Source organism: Micrasema longulum, unplaced genomic scaffold, assembly GCF_059751315.1.
Source record: "Micrasema longulum isolate JH-2025_06_02 unplaced genomic scaffold, ASM5975131v1 h1tg000113l, whole genome shotgun sequence".
In the NCBI taxonomy this organism is placed as follows: domain Eukaryota; kingdom Metazoa; phylum Arthropoda; class Insecta; order Trichoptera; family Brachycentridae; genus Micrasema; species Micrasema longulum.
Genome location: NW_028277319.1, coordinates 861,848 through 882,663, shown reverse-complemented (window position 1 = coordinate 882,663; position 20,816 = coordinate 861,848). Strand labels below are relative to the sequence as shown.

The window sequence follows — 20,816 nt, the reverse complement described above, 5'->3', positions numbered from 1 at the left end:
TATTTTTAACATATTACAATAGAAGTGAAGAACATTTTAGATAAATCATCTAGCACTTAAACCAGCCAATAACAGGTCATAAGCCCTGTAGAGGTCTAGACTTCTTTATTACGTTCTCTAAATTGTTCTACATCTCTGTCGTAATATGTTAATATTAACAGCTCCCAACGGAGTTCAATGTAGTCCTTGTCTACAAAAATTTCGACTAATTCAAAATATTATTAGCGTAAAGTTGTTTATTTATGAAAATGTTCCCTGTATTTTAATGCACGAGCGCTTATTCCTTATTTACAAATATTTACAGATAATTTCATTGGTGTTACAACATTCAAGTAATTTGTACAAATAACAGAAATATTCCAGATATACTACTTGAACCATAAAAGATGGGACAGACATAAGTCTCTTACACTACTAGAACCGACTAATACTATTTGTACTACTCAACGAATGATAGAAATGAGTCTACTTCTATTACTGAGACCATTTTGTATTATCTGTGCCACTGAAAATATGACACAAATGTGCATACTTATTTTATTAAAAACAAAATTTAATTAGCATAAAGTTAACATATTACAACATATGTGAAGAATATTTTAGAGAAGATATAGAAGTCTAGGCATCTACATAGCTTATGACCTGTCATTGGCTGGTTTAAGTGGCCACTTCACACACTGTGTAACATTCACCATTCTGCCCGTATTCGAACATCTATATTCCTTCAATTCTCTCTTCTGTTGATGTTTGAATATTACACAGTGTGTAGACTGGCCACTTAAACCAGCCAATGACACGTCATAAGCTCTGAATATGCCCAGACTTCTATATTACCTTTTCTAAAATGTTCTTCACCTCTGTTGTAATATGTCAATATTAACAGCTCCCTCGCGAGTTGAATGCAGTCCTTGTCTACAAAAATTTGGACAAACTGAAAAAAATGTTAGCATAAAGTTGTTTATTTATGAAAATGTTCTCCGTCTTTGCATACAGTTTCCTCTACATTCATACATATTTTAATGCACGCGCGCTTATTCCGATTATTGTCGTATTTTTAATAATAGTTTAATTATAAATAGCATTATATCCTCCATGTCTACCCCTACGGGGTAATGGCGTGATGGTTTATTTCTTTATTTTGCATTTTTTTCTGTTTCAAATAATGTGACCTTCATTATTTCTGTAAAAGCACAAGTTTTTTTATATATTTCAGAATGCCAAGGCTAAAATTAACACGATTTACTGTTGAGACTCCAAGACTTCAAACAAAAAAAATATTACAGTACGTTGGCATTTCAATTATCAACTTGATAGTTGTTTTTATTTTAACATGGATCGTATGCTTATTAATTTATTATTTTTAAATAAAGTGCAAACAAAAAACGTCTTTATCCTTTAGCATTTAACCAAAAATAAAACAATGGAATAATTGAGAAAATAACAGAAATTCATTTAGATCCTAGACATTTATAGGCTAGGCACTATGCTATACATTTATAGGCTAGCAACCAAAATAATGCGTTCTAAAATAAACTATCTTAAAAAAAAAAATTAACTTGAATTTCTTTAAAGAATTTTTTTTTTCTTTGATAAAGATTTCTTCACCTGATAGTTTGATTGGACTCCAAAATTGAATGCCTGTCATGAAAAATGTGCATGTTCAAACACACGCAGAATGGTGCATGTTACACAGTGTTAAAGTGGCCACTTAAACCAGTCATAAACCCTGTAAATGCCTAGACTTCCACATTCCATTTGTTCAAATGTTCTCCCTCAATTCAGGCGCCGTGGCGCAGATGGTTAGACTGCCAACAGTATAACTGGCGTCGCGGGTTCGATTCCCGCCATTTGCGGAAAAAAACCCAGCAAATATATTTTTTTGGAAAGATTGGTCGGATTTTTTTTCAAAATATGCCTCGATTGTAGGTGAAATAATTTAGTTAGATGAACCTCACCTGCATTAATAAACTTTAACTGCGTAAATTTCAACGGAAGATTGTAGAAATACGGATGTTCAAACACTATTATTAGTGCCTCAAGATTGAAAAGAAATATATTAAATAATTTCCATAAACATAAGCAAAGTTTTGTATGTTCATCATTGTGTGTAGTGGCCACATAAACCAGCCAATGACAGGCCATAAGCTCTGTAAATTATATATTCCTATCTGAATATGTTTTTCCACTTTGTTGCAATAAATTTCAAATTTTAAGTTGATGTTTTAGAGTGAGGGAAATAAACCGGTACTTTGTCAAGAAAACTAAGTTGATTAAAGCATAATACCGAAATTGTAGGGTTCTTTTACAAAACGGACCATTTCCAAATTTTAACTTTTTCCAGGATAGATATTTTATTTTTTAAAGGAAAAAAAATGTGGATATAGTGAAGAAGGTATAACGAGTCTTTTAATTTCTCGATAATATTTGGACTGTCCATCAAATACACCAATAAATGTATTGTTAAATATGTTTTTTTGTTTTTCCCAAAATTGACTAATTCCCGAAAAAAGCTATTTTTTGGTAAACTTTTTTTTGTAAAGTTTGTTTTAAAAAATATTTGAAAAGCTGCAAAATCGACTAAAGTTAGTGCGTTTTGGCAAAAAATATTTTTTTATTAACTAACGCCCATAGGGCTTTTAATATAGATAGAGGTTATAAACAATTTACAAATATAATTCAAAATGAAAGTACTGAATTAACAATTCAAGAATGATTGGTTCTTAAAATTTGTTAGAGTTGTACCAAACATTTATTTTTTGGACGTCTGGTGTTTGTTTCTGAGAATTCACTATCTCGGGAACAAATAATAATATGCAAATTAAACTTTGAGATATATATCTATCTAAAATAAATATGATATCATTAGGCACATTGAAATAGATACATTTTATCAAACCAAGATTATTTACAACGTTATAAAAAAAAAACAGAACAAAAATTATTCTTCCATCAATCATATCAATAAATTCAATGCATATGAGAGAAGATTAAAGTTTATATTTTCTCGCCATGCAGTTTAAAATTTATAAACTGGAGAAATTTATGCCATATTAATTATATTCTAATTGACTCCTAACCAATGAGCTATACCATGTTTTAATTGATAATATTGATTTATAATCTTTTGCTGATCTTAATTAAATACATCAACATGTTTTGTGTCTCTAATTCCATACGATGAAATATTTCTGAATTGATTGCATATAAATTATCAGGAAATCTACATATATAACGTTTAAGCATTTAGACATTAATACAGAGAGTTCGCGGTTAGGTAAGTCTTCATGTAACATGGCTTAGCTTATTCTAAGATGTAATATCAAATTACAATATAAAACTCGATTTTCCGTATTTTGGAAATAGTCAACTTTGGGAAAGAACCATACAATTTTATTAATAGTAAAAATAAATAATAAATAAACTCACGTCCAATAATCCTTGATGTACTGGTCCATCCGATTTCTAGGCTAGTAGTATGTGTGTCTATCAAATAGTAGAACAATGTGGTATTATACCACTTTACTTGACTGGCACAAATACACTGAGTGATCTTGGAACTTATCGTTTGAAGGGAACAACAATCAGCTTGTCATTTATTAGGAAACGGGTAATCGAGGCGCTTGTAGCTCTATCGACCTAAATTCAGATTACTAAAAACTTACAATATATTTTTTAATAACTTTAAAAGATGATATTTGAACCACTATCTCTGTTTTTTATAGTTGAATAATTAATTTACGTATTTTTTGTATAAAAAAAATAAATATTTTAGAAATAAATCCTTTACTTAGAGGATAAAATAAGTAAGTCCAGTTTTTAAATTGTAAAATAGCACCATATAAAAAATGCAGTAAAAGACTTAAAAAGTGACCTTTTTTCAAGTGTTTTTTTAAATCAGAAATCATTTTATTTCTCTTAGTTCAATATCCCCTAAATTATATGTTTTTTTTTAAAATTAACTAAGAAAAAAATCCAGTTCGTCCAGTAGTATCACATAACCACATCCCTCCTTTCATTTAAAAAATAATTAATAATTTAAACGTTTTTACATCAATAGTACACACTTAAAAATTCCTTTCAACTGATTAAAATACTGTAGGACATGGAAATTCCAAATAATATGAAACTAATCTCGTTCGAAGTAGTTAACCTTTTTACTAATGTTCCATTTACAAATACAAAAAAATCTCCGAATTATTTAAAAGTTCAGTTTTAATTTAAATTTAATTAGATCAAAACTTTTTTTAGTATGATAATGTTATTTATAGCCAGAAACAAGGTTTGCTAATTAGTCAGCCTTGAAGTTCACTATTTGCTGACATATTTATGAACGAATTGGAAATGAAAATTTTAAAAGTAATTCACCACTTCCGAAATGTATCATGTTATGGCGAGGGTATGTTGACAATATTTTTTTCCTTTTTACATGATAAACCGAAAACTTCAGACATTCCTTAATTTCCTAAATTCATAAAGTAAACTAACACATATATACAGAGTTATTCATTATTCCTTAAAACATTCAAGTCTCCATATACATTCCGCATTCCATTCAATGACACATAGGTTAATTAATGTTCCACTTGCTAATACTAATTTTAAAAATGAACTTAATACAAAAAAATAGGTTGCTTATAATATATATAATGAGAACTTAATTGACAAAAAATTAAATCAAAAACAAAAACGCAAATTTATCAACAAACATTTATATTCCACCCCCACAGTAAATAAAACCAACCCTCCTAAAAAACAGAGTCGGATTTTTTTTATAAATGACAATTTTTCCAAACAATTATTCAATTTTCTACCATCAAATATAAAACCTACATTCTACACAACTTACAATATGGAAATATTGTTAAAAAATACTAAGATACAGTCTCTTAATATAATAAATCCATATACCAATTAAATTGTAATGATTGCGCTTCAATCTGCATGAAAAAATAAAGACAACTTTAATATTAGAGCAAAGGAAAGTATTCCTTAGGTGCATAAATAATTATAAAAAAAAACTGAATTTGCAAACCATCTAATCACAATTTTAATATAAACACTGGCTTAAAAGTTCTTCACATTAAAAATAAAATATTAAAATAAGACAACTTGGGAGTCTAATAAATTAAAAAATCAATAAAAAAATAATATAAATAACCGAATAAACAATATGTCCTTTAGTCCACTCGTATAAAATTTTAAAGATCGTATCCATCTAACTTTAGGCTTTCTATTTTTACAAGAACAACATGACAAAAAATTTTGCCGCATTAGTTTCATGTGTTTCGATTCAGATTTATTCGATAATATTTAGTAACCACTGTAAAAATAAAATAGGATAAGATAAATGAGTTAATTATGCATTGATAAAGAAGATTGTGTAGCTTTGAAACCGGTCGGAAGAAACAATAAAAAATACGTGGTTAAAAACACAGCTGTTTTATATTTATTTTACGATAATAATTTTCATCATAGAAATATTTAGAGAAAATGGACGTTGAGTTATTTCTAGTATAACCACGTACGGTAGTCTCGTGACACAAAATGATAAGCGGTAACGTGATGGAAATCAACAGATTAAGGGAAGATTAAAATTGAAACGTTAAGGAATTGTGAGAACATGTCAATAAAAGCTTGCGTTGATATATGATGATTAATATAAAAAATATACAATCATCACGTTCGTGTTATGATTCCGCTCATACCAGTATATTATAACTGACAACTAGAGAGTTGGCAGAGGAGTATGTGATTTACATTTGCGATAAAAAATAAGTAAAATTCAGTTTGTGGTTCCATGGGTAGTGTCGCGGACTTCGTATCAGGAAGTCCAAGGTTCGACCCCGTTCTACCACAAACTGTTTCCCATTTTCTAGCACGTTTTTTGCGACTAAAAAAAATAATTTCAAAAATTTTAAAATTTTCGTAAATCATAAGAACGCCAAAAAATATTTAAAAAAATAAATAATGGGACTACTAACAAATTAATGAAATCAAATGAAAAAAATAAAAAAATAGGCCCTTATGTTAATTAAAAATTAAAATGTTGTCATTGCTTAAATGTGTAATTAGAATATTGATGTTTTTTGTTGATATTTCTTGATAAAATTCTATAGTCAATGCTTTTGATAAAATTAAAATAAAATTATCAATGAAACTTCTTGGTTTAGTTTTAAATTTTAATTTTTTTGACCAACGAGCGTTTTTGCCTTAGTATGCATCTTCAAGACTAGTGAAAGCGCTCGTTGGTCAAAATAAGAAAAAGAAAAACTAAACCATGAAGTTTCATGTATAATGAGGAAGTTTAGTGGTTTAAAAAAATATAATACTTTAATAGACTAGAAATATATTTTTTTATTTAATTTTTATATATCGTATTATCAGCGCTACGATTTTTAAAAGTTTCGTATTTCTGAAATAACTCCGTGGGTGACGTCAGAGGTTCTCTTCCGCTTATTCTTGATCAGTTCTGTCCATTGGTCCATTCACGGCAAGCAAACCGAAAATCTTCCACAACTTCCTTATCATTAGTTGATTCATATGAACCAGAGACGTTGTTCAAAGTAGTCCGTTTTTATGAAAACGTATTATTTTTCGTACATTTTCAGAAAACTTTGCCGTACCATTTAATGCTCCAATTTTTACCGCGCTCAAGAAAAACATTATTGTATCCAATTCCCCGTAGGGCTAAAATTCTTCGTTGCCATAATTTAGTGAAATTTCAATAAGCTTGTTCATAAAAATACGATAAAACTTTTTAAATTTTATGTGTGCATATTGTATTTACATGTAATTGATAAACAATATCTAAACTTAATAAAATTTATTCATTTGTGTTATGTATTATTTATGAACCATAATAAATAATGACGGTATCCGTGGTGTAGTGGTTAGAACGCTTGACTTATTCACGAAAGGTTCCGGGTTCGATTCCCGGTGAAAAAACAAAAATCTGATGTGATTTTTCTCAAGTCTGGTTGTTCTGTGATGTAATTCACCGCTGTAATTGGGCTTCCTGGCCTGTTGTCGTGCAAAAAAAATGTAGTGTATAAAGAAAAAAGTTTAATATTGTATTGCATTGTGTCTTTTTTTAGCAGTTATTTTTTTTCCATTTATGTAAAGTAAAAATATTTTTATACTTATGTTTTTAATATTGTAAAGAAACATAAATTATCATATTCCAGATAAAGATGGAATAAACATGGATGATGTTAAATGAAATATAAATACAACATTATTTTGGTACGTGTATTTGTACACAAATCTGGATTTCTCCCAAGGGGGAGTAGGTATTATTTTTTATTTATATCCCTACAGAGATGAGGTAGATTTTTTTTCCTCAAATTCAGGATTATGGATATTCGAGCGTTTACAGGGCTTATGACCTGTCATTGGCTGGGTTAAGTGGCCAATTTAAGTACTACAACATTCCCCATTCCGCTTATTAGCGGATATTCGCTAATTATATATTATTATGGATATTCGCTAATAAGCGGAATGGGGAATGTTGTAGTACTTAAAGTGGCCACTTAACCCAGCCAATGAGCGGTAATAAGCCCTGTAAACGCTCGAATATCCATAATCCTGAATTTGAGGAAAAAAAATCTACCTCATCTCTGTAGGGATATAAATAAAGAAATATAAATATATTAGGTTCCCTAATTATTTATTTGATAAATACAATAATGACTCAATGAGAAATTTCGCTTAAAATGGGTAAAATAAGACCAATTTATAAATATACATTATTTATTGAATCGGCATTAATTTTGTGGAATAACATGATTGAATATATAATTTATAAAACGCTTTGTTTTAGACCACTAGAGTTTATTTCAAAGCACTACTAGTTTCGAAGGCACAGTTTCTTCTGTCTAAAAGTAACACTTGTAGATGGAAGAAACTACGTCTTTCAAATTAGCAGTGCTTTGAAATAAACTGAACAAATTTTATTAATTATTTATTTAGCTCACAGTAACCTGACTAATAATTATAGACGTTTATAAACTTCAACAATATTTTGAGTTTGTCCAAATTTTTGTAGACAAGGACTGGATTCAACTCCCTGGGGAGCTGTTTATATTAACATATTACAACAGAGAAGAAGAACATTTAAGAGAAGGTAATATGGAAGTATAGGCATCTACAGGGCTTATGACCTGTCAATGGCTGGTTCAAGTAACTTCACAAACATCGACAGATGAAAGAATTGGAGGAATATAGATGTTCAAATATAGGCAGAATGGTGAATGTTACATAGTGTGTAAAGTGGCCACTTAAACCAGCCATTGAAAGGTCATAAGCCCTGTAGATGCCTATACTTCTATATTACCTTCTCTTAAATTTTCTTCTTCTCTGTTGTAATATGTTTATAAACTTGACTTACTATTGAGAATTTTTCACGTTGAAATATTAACGAATATTTAAAAAAAATAATTAAATAGAACCGAATTAATATGGCTTCCGAAAACAAGAATCAACTGAAGTTTTAATTGAATAGTTTTCTAGTTACATAACTCGTTGATATCAATAGTGAATTAAAAAGTAGGAATCATAATATGTATGTTTATCGATCATTCTATGGTGTTCTATGTAAAACACTACTAAATATCTTATCTTAAGAAGCATTGGATTAGATGACTACTTAATTAATATTAAGAGAACCCATCTGACAAATATAATGATATTAGAAAATCATCAAACACTTAATAATCTTAAATACACGAAGGCTGGGAGGTACCTCAGGGTTCTATTCTGGGTGTATTACTGTATAATTAACTATGTATCATCAATGTCTAAAATATTTAAGTATACCTAACATTATGTAAGTATATGTGGATGACACAACACTCATAAAAATCCATATATTTTGCTGAAAGTCAATTGCAAGAAGAATACCCCTGACAAAATGATCGCATGTTATGGGACTTTAAATTAATGCAAAAAAAAAAAAATATACATGACAGATCCTCTCACATATTAGTGCTAAATAAAATGAACACCATAGTTTTGAGTTTATATAATTGTAAAAAAAGTGTGTTTGTGAATAGATATGTGCATTACGTATTATTGTTTGTTTTAAATGGGTATAAGAATAAAATATCTAAAATATTTTTTTCTCAATAGGTCTGGGTGTTGTGGTTTATTTTTCATAACCTCCTTTCACATTCCTTCTTTCACACCTGCTGACAAGCCTCTAAATAGAGGCTTAGCGGGTTAATCGCTAAAAAAAGGTAAATATTTCGTCTCATGATCATCTTAGTGGAAAAATCTTAAAAATGGTGACTTGTGAAAATCTGTGCTGTCAAGATTTTTTAATTGCTTTTCTTGTTGCATTAACTTGATTTATTATGTTTTTTTATCACTTCTTTATTCTGCGTTGCAAGTGTTAAATTCATAAAATTAAAAATCTCTTTGTAATACAAATAAAAATGCTGGAAAGGGTCAGCCATTAAAAGGTACCGTGAGATTTCAAAGGTGACATTCATAAAATGTTTTGGAATTTCTTTTCTAAGAAACGTTTTTGAGGTCGAGCTAAATAAATTTAGCACAATTTCGAATGCCTATTTATTTGTTTATTTTAAAGAAATAAACAGTCGACAATGATATACTTACATTAAAAAAGATACAGTTTAAAGACAGACCACCAAAGTTTCTAAATAAGAATCATACATATTATTAAATAGTGTTACAACAAAAGGGTGTGTTAATGTGTATTTGTATGAGAGTAAGTGTAGATGTGTGTTTATGTGTATTTGTGTAGAAGTAAGTTTATATTTGGGTATTTTAATAGTTTGTATTGTAATGTTTTTTACTAATTTTGAACCGGGTTGTGGTCCAGTAGCTAGTGTCGCGGACTCACGGATCAGAGGTCCAAGGTTCGCAGTGTTCGCACCCCGGTCTTCCACAATTTGGTTCCCATTTTCTCAAGAGAGATATTTACAAATTGTTTCAAAATGGCCCAAAATTGAAAGTTTGGCTAAATCATAAGAACGCAAATATATTTTTAAAAATATGTATTTATAAATTTAAAAAAATATTGATCAATGGGAAAAGTAAAGTTATGTTTTTTTTTGTCTAGACATCTGTCAGTGCTTAAATCCTATTTTAACACACTATTCCTCAAGGAAATGACTTATTAAAATAATCTAAACATGTTTAATAATATATTATAATTTGTTTTTTGAAAAAATCTCCGAGATTTGTCCATTTTTATTTTAATTATGGATAACTATAAATTTTTATATTTGATAATCTTATAAATTATAGCTCTCCCAAAATGAGTTTGCTAATTCATGGGAATACAATAATGTATTATACATGTTTTGTATTTTGAAATAAAAAAAAATCTTTACGAAAATGACCTAATAATTGAAATATTTGAGTTAGAAATCCTGAAAAATTTTTTTAAAAAAATTTCGCAATACAATACTTATTTATTCTATCGAACTATCTTAAAAATGTTTAATTCCTATAACCGTAGCATGAAAAAATTATATTACCAATGAAAAATAAAGATATGTAAAAATATAAATAAGTTGTAAAAGAATTCAGACAACAGCATTATTTAAAAAAAAAATTAATTAAAAAAACAATCTCGCCTAAGAATCGCAAATCAATATATTTTTCGACACACTTATGATTTTTTGGTCAATAAAAGCAAATACTCATTATTAATTTATTCAATTGTCCGATTAAAGTTCAAACATTCTTTTAAGCAAATAAAATGAAAATTTAATTTTCTCAAAAAAATCCAATGGAATGACAATCAGAACATAAAAACAAGAATTTAAGAGTTTTAGACAATACTTAGAATTTTTTGGTAAAGGTAATAGATCCATTTCTTAGTTGTTCAGAAAAAAAACTAAAAATATTCAAATACGATTTATTATACTGCCATAAAAAGGTTAGAGAATAATATTGAAAAAAAAATTGATTCATTAATTTTATGAAAGAAGACAATTTGTTTTCAAAGAAATCAATTATAACCTATTTATGATTTTTTGGATTTGATTTTGATTTATAAAACAAATGTGTTAAATGGTAACACGAATAAAACTATTTTGATTAAATATGTACTATTTTAAGATTAAAAAACGAAGAAAAGAATATGATAAATACTTCTTTGGTCATAATTCGATAGCAACAATATTACGCCAGAATTTCGAGTAATAATACGCCCCCAGCATGTTGAGAATAAATTATTATACAAGACTACTTCGGAAGGAATTTACATAGATTGTGGTTTTATGACTCTTGTTGCATATTCTTAATGCGTTGATATTAATCCCGCACCTACATATCGCAACGCACGAAATAATAACTTCGGCAAAAATGACGGAAAATCGCAAAAACATTCGTCGATATAATGTGGTTATTAAGTTTATAGACATGATAACGGTATTAAAAGAATCATCAATAATTTAAATTTAACAGTACGGCGTATTTTATTTATTTAAAACATCACGTTCAAAGAATAAGTACTTTGGTGGACTAATTGCTAAAAGCGATATCTTCCAGCCAACCAAAAAACAGATTGGTCAAAAGAAGAGATTGCTAAAAAATTTGTACCAAAAAAACATGAATATATTTTTGATGGGCGGACATACGAGTATAATTGCAAAAGTGCAACTTTTCGGTAGAGCAAAAAAACTTTATTAACAACCCAATTATTTAGCTACAGAACTCATATTTTGCAAAATGGGTTATTTTTGACAGATAATCGAATTTGTGTAACAACATTCGAGTAATTTTTACAAATAAAAGAAATATTCCAGATATCGTGGTTATACAAGTAAAAGTGACCATTAGCAAAAATGACGAAATTGAGATTATTGACCTTTTGACATCGTATTAGCATAATGCTTGACTCTAGTAATTTCACAGAACCTGATACTTTGTAAAGCAGGCAAGCCTGATTAGGCTCTCAGGAGGCATCCGCAGTATATTTGTATATGGCCCGGTTTTTTTATTACTTAATTCCTTGCAAAGTCAAACCACCAAACACCCGAGATTCTTCTGAGACATGTCTTCTCAAAATTCAGTATTATGCTATTTTAGGTCTTAGTGAGGTGCCACAATTTGCATACGTAGAGAAGAATGGGTGTTATGCAAGCATTATATATGCGGCATTTGGTTTTCACTGAGTAAATATCCGATTTTTCACACGATTTTTAAACTTTAATATTAGAGTAAATATTTACTTAAGGTGCCTGAACAATTTTATTTTCCTAATTGGCAAATAAACTGCTAAAAAAAAACATGATTTTAATAAAGACTGATTTGGAAAATAAAACATAAAAATAAGACAACATACAAGTAGTCTTAGAAACGAAAAAAAGCAACAAATAAAAATTGAAAAATAAAAATTCAAATAAACAATATTTCCTTTGGTTGATTTTTATAAACTTTTCTGATTACAAGCACCATTTTTCTGATGTTGTAACATCTACATTTCCTCAACTCTACCGTTTGTTGAGTTTTGTGAAGTAAACGAGCCGAATCCTTTATTATGTGGGTGAGATTCGTTCGGATGAACCATTTCACTTACTAGGCATCGCGGTCTTAAGGTCATAAGGTCATAAGCTCTATAAATGCCTAGACATCCATATTCCCTTCTTAAAAATGTTTTCCCTTTCTTTTGCAACAAATTTAGATCCAAATAACTCCCCAGGGAGGAAATGCAGCCTGTCTACAAGCATTTGGATATTCTCAAATGATTGTTGTTATTACTGTGTGTTTATGAAATGGTAACAAATATTTAAATACATTTATTTAAAACAAATATTATAAGTGTATTTCAATATAATCTGCATATTGTCAAACGGAGTATACAGTTTTTTTTATTACTATTGTAAGATGTACTCGCAATTATTAGATCAAATTAGTAGTAAAATTTATCACCGAATAATTTGATATTTTTTCATTTGACACTTACAACAGAAATAAATTTGAGTTTGTGTAGATTACCAAAACTTCGCGTGAACAAGTAAGTATTCAGTATAACTTTTGTTCGAATAAAATACACCCCTGTGCCATACAAATCAAAAGTTTGCCCATTACAATTTTATCTTTAATATAATATTTGCACCCGAAATTCATAAGGGAATATTTATGAATAAAAAAAATTCGCTTGTGACATTGATGTACGTTTTCCAAAGACAATAGTCAAAGCTAATAAAAGAAAATGATTGAAGACATGAGTGGATAAAGGTCTTATGCGACAATAATAAAAAGCAGAGATATGTGGGGTAAAGTTTTGAACACCAATACAATTACTGATAAAATAACATTTTCATTCGCTTTTAAAATCAGTTGAGATCTACTTTTTGATGGTGTAGACATTTTATAATTGTGCTTCAAAATAAACAAATTAGTCAGAAGTCAGTTGTTAAACTAAAAACGAACATGTAACTAATGCTGACATTTAAATGCACATCGGACTGAAAGGTTAAATATTAGTTTTGAAAAATGCACTTAGGTGTTAAATATTAAACTTCTTTATAATTTTTCCTTTTTCGTTTCTTTTCTTGAATTAATTTATGAGTACAAAATATTTCTCTTCATCATTTTTTAAAAATCATTATATATTTTTATACATAAATACATACTATTTACCTAAGTATTAGTTTTAAACAATAATACATATATATTTTTTAATTTTTGTTTAATGTTATTCAAAATTGTTTTCTTTTTTTTTTTTTAAACTGGTTCAAAGTATTTCTAACACCAAATTATCTTTTTTATCGATAATTCTATAACGGGTAATATTTTATTATTTTAAATAGTTGATCTTTTTTAGACCTTCTTAATTTGTTAATTAATAATATTGTTTTAAATGCTCTGTATTACTTATAACTATGCTTACATGTATGTATATTTAATTGTATTTGTAACTAATTTGTAAAATACACTAAGTGCCGTTTATTGTAATAAAAAAAATATTTGAAAAAATGGAAAATTAACATAAGGTGAGAATTACTTGAATTTTTTGCCTCTTGTAAGGCGTGGATTATAGTTAATAATAATTATTGTTTATCGCAAGACAAGATCCCTCAAGATGGACCCCTAAAATTATAAAATGGAGACCTTGGTCCGACGATAGAGAAAGACGGTCCGACGATAGAGCCGCCGTGAGAGTAAAAATTGGGAGCAAGCAGCAACCGACCTAAAGGAATGGAATGATAATGTAAGATGTCCATATCCAGCAGTGGAGGACAGAAGGCTGAAGATGAAGATATAATTTTATTAAATACCAAGTTAAAAATTCTTGATATTGTATAAAAAAATAATAACACACCGCGATATTAATTGTTATTTACCAATAAATCAAGGTAAAATTGTAATAATAGGTATACTATGTTTTAATCTACTTAAATATTTGAATATGTACCTAATTATGTTATTTTAATGATTATAATATTATATCATAACATAACACTTTTAATAAAATCTGATCTGATATAGATTTTGAGATTGATAAAATCTAATATCATTATATTTGATGTTTAATAATAAAAAAATAATGACAAAAATACACTGTTTATCTCTCAGTTTAAGCAATATACATTCATTGATTGATTTGGTGTTTATTTTGTAGAACTCCACATTAAAACTTATAATATTAGAAATCAAACACTGATTTGAGTTTACTGAAAACTTTATTTTATTTTTATAAATTCGATGAAAATTGTTGGAAAAAGATGGCAAATTATTATATATTTATATATAGGATAAAAAAATAATAACTTCCCTCTGGCTTGGTCACGTGCGTTTAGTATTATACCAAATAGCCAACCAGCTAATTTCTTATATGAAAAAATAATTGGTAATATCTGTGTTTTGTAAAAACAGTTTATTTAATTTTGTTTTAATAATTTTAGGTACATTTAGGTACAAATAAACAAATTGTTCATGAAATACACACCAAATAGAAAAATATTGTGACATAAATTGTAGAGAAAGTCAGTATATATTTTTTTCAGTGACTGATCTAAATTTTCAGTGACCGACTGAAATTTTGGTTTACAATAAAACGAGTTTTTGCCGAGTTCGGTTTCGGCCAAAAATTGGCACAATTAGAGATATTCGATTGTTGGCCATTCAAATAATTAGTTATTGTATTTCCACTGTCTAACATAGAACATAAACACTATGTTGTACATATTTAAGAGTTATATTATGTTATACATAAGTTCTATGAATAACATAACAACGAACCAAAACGCTAAAATAAAAGCTCTTAAAATATGCTAATTCACTAATTAAATTTATTCATCTTATTTCATTGCATATTTTATTTAACACTTATTTTTATCAACTCGTAAGATTTAACAATCAAAACGCCTAATTTTAGGCGTCTTGAAGCGACTTTTAACTTAATTTAATAAGTTTCGATTTCGACTAAATTAGAACAAAAGCCGAAATTCGTTTTCGGTTACGGCTGAAAATCTTAATGAATAACTAGAAATTATTAATGAATAACAATATAAAACTCTGATTAAATATATTTAATAATTAACAGTTATAAAACTTGCATCATTAAGTCAAAACGTAATAATTAAAAATAATTAAAACCGTTGTATTAAGTAGAAAAATTTTATGAATATTATTCAAGTTTACATGAATATAATGATAACGTTATAATCATGTTCACTGGAACTTAAGAATTTGACCATGTTAAGAGAATATGCGATAGGTAAGAATTTTGTCAAATAAGTATTTTTTTAAATTTGGTAAGGGATCAAAAATAAAACAATTTTGTCGAATTTAATTCTCCTTTTATTTCATAAAAATGTATGTAACGCGTTTCAGGATGAAATCAAGACAAAACGCGTCACATATATTTGAAAAAAAAGTAAAAATAAGTCTAACAAAGGTGTTTTATTTTGGATACCTTACCAAATTTCATTGTGGATTTCTACCAATTATCTGCACACAGAATACATAAATATTTAATCATTGTCTTTCGTCACCCTCTTGCATGTACTTTCCCGTTACAGCACAAAAAAGAAAACATACGACGGACCGATTTTGGCCAGCTAAAATCGAAAAAATCGATGTTTTGTTGTCCTGTTTTCTGCACCTCAAAACTGAGCCAATGTTGATATTTTTTTTAGAAAGAGTGTCAGAATAAATTTTGTATTGGTACATTTTCCGTAATTCAAAATTATTAATCATATTTGAAAAGCGTACGCCCGAAGACGCTAGATAAAACTGAGCGCTTTTTTGGGTTTTTGGATAGTCCTAGCTCTCATTAGAAACAGTTTACCAAAAAAGCGAAACAATAAAGACGGTAAATATCCATGAAATATCAATGAAGAAGGTAAATGTACATAGTTTGTAAAAAAAATAATAATTTAGTGTCACCCAGGGAGAAAATTTGGTAAAAGATTTGGTACGTGGGAAGACCTCCACATGGCTAAGAGAGTGTTAACTGACGTGGGTCCATGTCTACGAGGATGGCAAGTGAAGTGAGGGAGGTCCAGTATCACACTGCAAAGGGAACATTTTCAATAAAGGCAGATGATACTGGTTTTAAAAAAAATAGTAAATTCCTGCCGCGACACAAGATTACCTTGTTAGGCTTGTCATACCAAAAGTTAATAAAAATAAAAATAATTATGAGTTAATGAAATAACTTTAAAAATATGTACTCCTCGTAAAAAAATACGTCATTATTACCTAAAAGTAGATAGCAGATTTCCATTTTATTGATTAGTTATATTACGATTGATTAAAACATAATACCGTGTGCCAAACGCTCTTAGATAAACAAAAACGCAAGTTTGCTCGAAAGCAATTGATGCAGAAGTGCGTACGAGTTTTTTTTTTATCTTGTTAAAACGATAACGGCGATTGGCCAATACTGGCTTATGTATGAATCACATTTATTTATTTATTTTATTTTATTAACATACACGGCAAATCAGCCTTTTAAAAACCTTTAAAATACTAATATATTTGGGTTATTATTTTTTTTTTAAACAAAAATTTCCTTGTACCCAAATTTAAAAAAAAAAATTAAACCTAAAAATTATACAAGATTTATATTTCAAAAATTAACCTAAAAATTATGCAGCATATTCAGTAAAAAGTTTACATAATAAAACATTCTACAGTAATACAAAAAGAAAATCATAAGTACTGTTTCATACAGCTGGGCAAAGTGAACAAAAAACTGTATGTATTATGAAATGCATGAATAAATAAATATAATTACTATTCACCATCTTTGAAAAAGTTCAAAAGGTTTGTTCTATAGGAACAATATCCTACACTAAATATATCAGATACGTGGGAATAACTATTGCCGAGTTCATAAAGTCTGTTTAGTACGGCATTACAAGTATACACTGTCCGTGAATTGTTGCTGCAAAACGGTTACACAGTGTTCGTAATAATGCCTTGCGATTTTCAAATTAATATGAAGTGTTTCCAGCCATGATAAAAAATATCCTTAGCATAGGTAAACTGAAACAACTAACATTTTTTTTCATTGTTTCTACCTAATGGTGTATATAGTAATGCAATGGTATATCAATGGCAACACATCTCGATCATTTTTATTACATAAATGCAAGACTTACCTACGCTTTAAATACCGTTTTAGAGATTATAAAATAAAGCAGTCCTTAAACACATTTTTTCAGTTATTATTCATTATGATTTACAATATATTTTATACGCTCGTTGAATTAATTAAGTTAGCTCAATATTAAACATGTTCGCTGGTTTAAATCTAGCTCCTTGGAAACAGCTAAAGCAAAGGCCGGCGAGTTAGCTTAGGATATATTGGATTAAGTTTTGTAAAATAACTATTTTTTTATTATTAAGGTTAACCAAACCTATCCTAACCTAACCTTACTTCAAATAAAACAATTATTATTGACTAATTAAAATTAAAGAGACGGGCGCCGTGACGCAGTTGGTTAGACAACCAACTGTGGAACTGGATTCCCGCCAGTTGCAAGAAAAAAATCCATGAAAGATTTTTTCTCAATTGATCTGGGTGTTGTGGAGTATTTTTCGTTACCTGCTTCCATATCCCCTCTATCCCGCCTGCTGACAAGCCTCAAAATAGGGGCTTATAAAAAATTAAATTAAAAGAAAACAACAGCCATTACAAAAAAAAATATTTACAAATAAACCAAAATTATAGGCCAATTATAGTTTTCTATACATTACTTAATACAATATAAAAAAAATAAGAAAAAAAGCGTACATTGAAATAGCCACTCCGCATTATTCCACATGTAAAAATTAAATAAAATATAAAAATACTAATAAAAATAATTAAAAAAAATAAATTGTTTACTCGGACTTAAAAATATATTATTAAACATATAATATATCAACAAATTACAACAGGGATGGAGAATACCTTAGAAAGGGAATATGCTAGGCAACTACAGGGCTTATGACCTGCCATTGGCTGGTTTAAGTGGCCACTTCTCCATCCCTGTTGTAATTTGTTAATCTTAATGACTCCCGAGGGGGTGAAATCCAGTCTTTTGTCTACAAACATTTGGACAAACTCAAATATTGTAATATAAGATATCATTATATGGCTGAGAGATATGGTGCATTAGTTTTAAAAAGAGGCGTAGTATTTGAGATGTGGTCGAACAGAACGGTTCTAGAAATTACGTAGAGAGATCACATTACAAATTATGAACTGTATAGACGTAATGAATTACGATCGACACTTGCTAAACATTATAATCATCATCTTTCCCTTTCCGCACCTAATGGTGCACAGGGCACTGCATTATTGCACCAATTGCAGCGTATCTTGATAATCCCTGTTACATGAAGGTAAGATGATCAGTCTTACGCTTCAGGTACCAGTCCAGGGACTATAAAATATTCTGGTATGAAACACCCTTTTAAATAAATATTTCATATAAACCATGTCGGGAATCACGCTGACCATTGCACCACGAGGCCGACTAAGCACCATTAAAAAAAAATGTACCAATGAGGAGGTTCAGTGCTACGGGAAATTGGATACAAAAAATGTTTTCTTACGCGCTGTAAAAATTAGAGCATTCAATTGTACGGTGAAGATTCTTGGACACGTATGAAACAAATATTTTGAACGACGTAAATAGTTCTTCCAAATCAACGAATGATAGAGTGTTGTGATAGATTACCGGTTTACGGGAAGCCAATTCGCCAATCAGCAGAACTCACCGAAGAGAAATTTCAAAATTACAAAACTTTAAAATCATAGCGCTGATAATTCGATATATATTTTTTTATTTGACTTAGTTTGATAGTATATTAACAAATAATAAATAAAAAGTCACTAATGTTCTTTATTGGATCCGCCACATTTTGAACTTTGTAAATTTCTTGAATACGATTTTGGAAGAAATGATAGAAGGGAGGAAGCCCATGCCAAGAGCCGGTATCTTGATAAAATAAAAGGCGATATGAACAACACATTCCACATCATATGGCCACTTAAATAGGACCGTTGAGGACTGAAATGACTGGAGAAGAAGATGCGCGTGTTTACTGTAGACCAATGCGCAATGCCGAAGATTTAAACCAGAAGAAGGAACAACGTGAAATACAAAGCAAGAAGTGAGAATGTTCTTCTGTACAAAACACTTAAAACTCTGCCCGTTCGAAGATTACTGTGGCTATGCATCATTTTAGAACAATTTAAGAGTAATACTTTCAAAATTCCTCTCAAACATAACCATAATACACGCTTCACGTATAATGATGGTTTGGTAGTACTAAAAGTATGTAATAAGGTATGGTATGGTAATAGAACTCTCAAATATTTAGTACCTATCATTTTTAATTTATTGCCGAAAGAACTTAAATTTAACGCAAAATGTAAAAAATAGTAAAATAAGGGAGTGGCTAGAGAGCCAGTCTGCAAGCATTTGAACATACTCAAACATTGTTGAGTGGCTACTAGATCAAAAGTTTAGATATGAATAGTAGCTTATGTGTAATTAATTTAATTTTTCATATATTTTCTTGTATGAAAAAAAATAATATTTATATATTATTCGTTAAATCGGGTTGCGGACTCACGTGCCAGAGGTCCGAGGTTCGAACCCCACGCTACGCCAATCTTATTTCCGTTTTCTAATAGTAAATTATTTACAACTCGTTGAAAATGGCCACTAAAATTGAAATATTTGGGTAAAATTATAAGAACGCTAATATTTCTTTTTACTATTAAAAAAAAATATATATATATATTTGTATGTACATGTATATTCTGATCTTTCCGGCGGTTAATTATATATGTTAATGCATTGTTTTTATAAGTGTAGATAATATAATATAAGTATTTTTTTCTCATTTACTCTTTTATTCAAAATTGTATAAATTCTAATAAATAAATAACTATTACATTGTAAGTCACTCTCCAAGCACAAGAGTTGGTCTCTTTTTATGGTGAGTTGCAGTTATAACATTTACTAGATGTATACAAGTAGATTTGTATGGATAAAAAAAAACACGTACCATTCATGAAATATATTGATAAATAAAAACATTAGAAAAAAATTAAGAAGTTTTTTTTAATATAAATCTCCATTAACAAGTTACAGAAAATGACTTAGTGGGATTTTAATTTCAATAAAAAATATGAAAATTTAAATGTTGAATCTGAACAAATGTATAATTACATTAATGAAATAAAAAAAGTTTAATTTGATTATATTTTATACACGAAGTATACTGGGTGTTCTTTAAACCCTGTCACATCCGAAACCACGATGATCAGTATGGGCAAGAAGACATATTGGCATATTAAAAAAAATATTTAGTACGAAGAAAATTTGTAA

At 28.9% G+C, this 20,816-nt stretch overlaps 1 long non-coding RNA gene across 2 annotated transcripts in view; it reads right to left on the bottom strand.

The window, feature by feature from the left end:
• Positions 1–20,816, bottom strand: part of LOC148284524 (uncharacterized) — a 75,564-nt gene that overhangs the window by 8,442 nt on the left and 46,306 nt on the right. The window contains exon 2 of one of the 2 annotated variants that reach the window (XR_015824609.1): positions 3,427–3,636. The exons of the other annotated variant lie outside the window; for it this stretch is intronic. This is a non-coding gene — a long non-coding RNA (uncharacterized LOC148284524). The remainder of the gene's footprint in view (positions 1–3,426; positions 3,637–20,816) is intronic. 2 annotated transcript variants of the gene reach the window in all.